Consider the following 5460-nt stretch of genomic DNA (forward strand, 5'->3'; position numbering starts at 1 on the left):
CCACAGAAATTTAACTCCCTGCTACCTTAACAACAAAGTATAATCAAATGCCAAAATAAAAAGTATAAAAGTTGTACTCAAATCACAATAAAACGCAACAGTGTCACACCGCCTCTGAGCTGTGTAGTCGACTGTCTCCCGCACCGACGCCTTGCCCATCTTCGGGGCCCCCTGGATCCTGTCGTGGCTGGACCGCGGCACAAGGTATTTATTTATACTAAGAATATACACATGTGATAATGCGCCCTTCTCATTGCCACCCACTGAAACAATTTAGGGGCCCAGTGGGAGTTCTCTTTTCCCTATCATCTAGTCACCAGCTTTCTGAGATTCAGGAACTGTCTGTACATCCTATAAATCTGACCCTAGATTTTTCAGGGTGTTTCATCACTCTGTGAGTACCTAGAATGCCTCAGAATTTCTTTGTGCTTCCCTGACCTACCTCCTGCCTTAGAGAACTAAAAGTCTGGAATGCTTAGGAAGGACTCTGCTCAGCTTTCTGTTTTGCTCAGCCTTTGGTAGCTGAGACCCTGAAGTGTCTCAGATACATGTCTTCCAAGGCTCCTGAGGTGCCCCCGCTTTTTTGCCTGCTACCCATGTTATCAGTGAAAGACCATGGGAAACAGTAGGTGGATAAAAGGATGTTCACTCTATAGCTGGGACTTCTCAGAAATTTAATCTATTCTACCAGCCTTTATGCAACCAGAGCACATGTCACCATTACATTTTAGGAAAGGTATGAAGTTTCTCTGTACCGCCGAATATGGTAGATTCCTTCTGTGGCTATACCAAGAATGGATTCTTCTACTATGTCTGTAGTCTCCTCTCTTCTGTAAAGAATTTGTCATCTGCTAAAATTTAGTTTATTTTGGTTTCTTTGCATCTTTAGTTCTTTGATATGTTAAAAACAGCACATCATTTTCTACCTTGTTAAACTTGTATTGGTGATTACAACTAGAGCAACGATTTTATATTTTCCAAAGTCTATGTAATAAAAGAAAGTTATCTCTCTTTTTTTATTTGCGTTTCCTTTACTATAAGTGGATTTGTAAGTGGTTGCTGAATTCATATCTGTCTTACAGATTCATAGTCCTGATGCACAGCACTGATATTTGCATTTCTCTGCACAGTAACCTACTTGAGTCTCTGTTCCTATGGAATACATTCGCCTTGCACCTCTGCTTATGGTCACACACCAATTCTCTTACACATTATTCTTCAAGCATTTTCTATTCATATTGCATTTTTTCTGTCCTTCAAAACATTTACACCACTGTCTAAAATGTTCTTTATCCTAATCTTACTTACTCAAATTCTATGTATCATTTAAGAACTGATTCAAATGGCAGCTTCTCCAACCAGGCTACCCTACTCACACTATAAAACATCTCAGTTTTTATTAAACTATTTTTCCAGGTCTAATATTATATAATTTGCCTTTCAAAAATTATTATATTTACATGTGTACTGGCTTTATTTTCCTTACTAGATCTTAAACTTATTAGGAACAAAATCTGCCATCTCTATTTTTCTATCTTCAAACATGCCTTGGATATAATATGAGTAAAACAATATTACTGAATGCATACATGAAAGAATATTTGAATATATCCATAATTTACCTCTTTATTGATCTTTTATGGACTCTTCACTGTCACTTATTTAATATCTATTTGCTACATATGTACGTATTTATTTGCAGCTGTTTTCTGTCCACATTTTATTATATTTTCATCAAGAATAAATAATTCTTTATTTCATTTGTATGTGTTCACAATGTAGATTATAATAAATGTTCTATAAATAGCAAGAGGTCAAAAGTAGCATTTATGATGTATTAACTTAAAAATAAATTTATACTTAGCGTTATTCATTATAGTCATCTATCCAAAGTTATGTGGAGCATTAAGAATATTATCTGGAAATTAATATTTTTTTAACACATGCAATAGCATGAATATATACTATAGGAGATGCTACATTCACAGAAAATGTATTTGTGAAATAAAAAATAAGACCACAAGTTATCAAAGAGAAAGTAATCTTAGCCAATAAAAATATACTTTGCATAAAAATAATCATTATTGATAAAAATAATAAATAGACACATCATAAGGGCAAATTCAAAAGTCCAGTATTATTAACATTAATTTATTGTGTTTTCTAAACTGTATTCTAGGGTTATAATTTGCATACTTTCAGTTTTCATTTTTGAGTGAATATCTACCTTTTAGTAGCATGCGCTAATAGAAAACAGTTAAATATGACAGTGTTTACTCAAAAAAACAATTATATAAAGTTTTGTGACACACCTAAAAAACATAATATTTTATAGAAAAACACTGACACATACCTCATAACTTTCTCTACACATTGATATCTCTTCAGATGTTAGGTCACATGTGAAATATCTGTGTAGTAGAGATTGTACATCTAGACCTTCAAAAGATAACTAAATGTTTTATTTCTGCAAGATAAGGTCTACCTAACATACAAGGTTATTTCTTACTAACATTTAGTTTAATAAGATTTTATTTGCTGTTATCTATTAGGTAAGTTTGTAATGGCTATTCTTCATACAAATTATTATTTATATTTTATATTGCTGATTACATTAAAAACCAGATTCTTGAATGTGAAATTACATTTTTTTTTTCAAATTGGGTTTTTTTTAAAGGTTCTTGATGCATTTCCAAATTTTTTCTCCAGAAAAGATGCACTGATTTGAACTCTGAAAGTAATTTTAGAAGTGTTCAGTTTACTAGCTACAGTCACTTTTAATAATTAGTGGTTATTGATAATTATACTTTTAAGTGTGACGAAAACCACATAGTATATTTGGAAATTAAAAATATTTATATGATATCATGGCCAAATATTTTCTAATGTTTATAAAATGTTTGCATGTCTACTTTTATAAATTATTTAGAATATTTTCCAACTTTTCTCATAGAGTTTCTTAATTTTCTTATTTAACAACTCTCCAGGAGGTTCAGAACATATGTTCATTAAAATAATTAACATTATTTTTGCTTTAATGGAAGAACATTATTTTGACTCAAATAAATTCCTGTCTCCTCCCAATTCTAGTCTACTGAACACTGCATGCTCTGAGAGATAACATAATTCAACAAAAGTAGGCTTTCATATGTATCTTTGTAAATTACATATCATATAGCTTAATGTCTTTTTCAAGTGATACTCTTCTACTCAGTTGCTGATAATGTTCATTTTGCTGCTACTGGAGAGAAACTTCAAAAGAAGTTATAACATCAAATATGTATAAAGTTTCTTACTCTTGAATAGACTCTAACCAAGGTACCTTTTTCTTCAGAAGTTCTTTAAATAACTAAACAATACTTATCATTTTTAGAAGATTCCCCTCAAACTCACTTCTTCTCAGCATGAATTTGTTCAACCCTTGGCCATTTATCTGATTGACAATAGTTGCCTTATTTGACTCTCTTATCTTCATATACAGTAAGAATTGAATATTATTTTGACTGATGCTCAGTTTGTCTCTAATGTTTTCTGAAAAAAATAAAATTATTGACATATATAAATGATCATTAAGGAAAAAATAAATGAAGGCATATCAATGAAGAAAACTAAGATTAAATATAATGTAACTCTGATCTTTCCAGTTAAAATTTATACTGTACACCTCACTTATCATGTCAACACACCATCTCAGTCCTAACAGTCCTAAATTTATCTATGTAATAGCATAAAATTGTCTTCTTGCTTTGTATGTATTCTATATCCTGTAAGATAAGAATAGTTTTTTACATTTTAAAACTTTTTTTGGGGGAAAATAATAACTGACAAAGACTGTGATCTGCAAAGCCTACAATATTTAATATCTGGCCTTTTACAGAAAAAGTTTTCCAACTCTGGTAGAGAGCATATGTGAGACTTTTAATCTACTTATGATGGTATTGCAAATTCATGATTTTATCTCTCCAACTCCGTACCAAAAATGAAATATTAACAGAAACAATTAAATAGACTTATCTAAATTAAAATTCAAAATTAATATACTCATGGACAAATAACAAAACATAATCTTAGGAGAGGATGTCTATGCAAAGGCATTAAAATATTTAGCTCCTACAGGTTAACAGAAAGACTAGCATATGTGAGTCAATGGATGGACCAGGTTCATGGTTGGAAATCAAAAAATGGCATGTGCACCCCAGACCACAGAGTGCAGCTTGAGAAAAAACATACTCTGACTACTGCCTACAGCTATAGATTTGATGATAGTTCATAACATGGTAGGTGAGAGGAAATATGCAGAAACTCATTGCAAAGAACTGGGCTGAGTTGCCATCCTATTCAGTGCTTAGAATTAAAAATGAAATATCTTGATAATTGCTGGGTTAGAAGACAATGCCATCAATATAAGAGCATCTTCTGAGTTGGTAGTCCTGTATAGAAGAAACTCCTGGAAAGTCAGATTGAATACAAAATAAGAGAGAAAAAAATATAAAGAAATCAAACTTCCAGTAAAGGTGAAAGAGAATGAGAAAATTCACCACAATTGAAAACAATTCATGCTAAAAGGGTACACTGACAAAATAAAAGAAAAATAAAAGATTAATTCTCTATAAAAAGAAAAAAAAATGCATCAGTCTAAATAATTTTCAATGTCTGCTGGAAATCTTCAAATTCTTAAAAGATATACTGTAAATATTGAAAGAGTAAGAATCATGAACTAAAAAGAAATAAATGAGAACAATTTTTTTAAATAAGTAAAAAAAGAAAAAAAACAAATATTTTGAAATGATAAATATGTAGGAAAACTCGATATATGGGATACAATTGAAAATTGTAGACAAGTAAATTAATTATTGTAAGAGTTTTGAGAAATTATAGCATAATGTTGAGTAATAAAATAATGACTAAAAAATATTCCAGAACTGAATAAATACTTGATATATCACAACTGAAAGAGATATTAGTCTATGGCTATGCTTCCCTGAACAAGCCCGATCCTATCTGATCTTGGAAGCTAAGCAGGGTCAGGTCTGGTTAGCACTTGGATGGGAGACCACCTAGGAAGACTAGGTGCTGTAGGTGCAAAAAATAAAAAAAATAAAAAAATAAGGAATTGTAAGCTGACAAGATCCTTGCAATCTGTGAGGTCAACTAAGGGTTGCCTCGCCTAAAAAAAAAAGAGATATTAAGTGCTAAGTAGCACGAATAAATAAATTAATGAACGAATAAGAAATAAAAAATCTACCATGGTTCATTCAGAGAAGGAGTACCATGGTAAGTATATAGATAAGAGATTTATTGTAGATTATTAGAATATATACCATGTGGGAGCTGGTTTAAAATTCTATGCAATCATAGCTTTTTTATATGATATGGGCCTAATGATATGGGTTAAGCAGGGCAAGGTTCAAGAAAAAAAGCTGAACATAAATTGTAAAATAGCAAGAAAAACTTAGACAA

The 5460-nt window shown here is 31.3% G+C and overlaps 1 pseudogene; it reads left to right on the forward strand.

Moving 5' to 3' along the window:
• Positions 1 to 4963: 4963 nt before the first annotated feature.
• On the forward strand, positions 4964 to 5082 carry LOC111737474 (annotated as a pseudogene).
• Positions 5083 to 5460: the final 378 nt, after the last annotated feature.

The sequence above is a fragment of the Pteropus vampyrus genome, unplaced genomic scaffold, assembly GCF_000151845.1.
Source record: "Pteropus vampyrus isolate Shadow unplaced genomic scaffold, Pvam_2.0 Scaffold27, whole genome shotgun sequence".
NCBI lineage: Eukaryota > Metazoa > Chordata > Mammalia > Chiroptera > Pteropodidae > Pteropus > Pteropus vampyrus.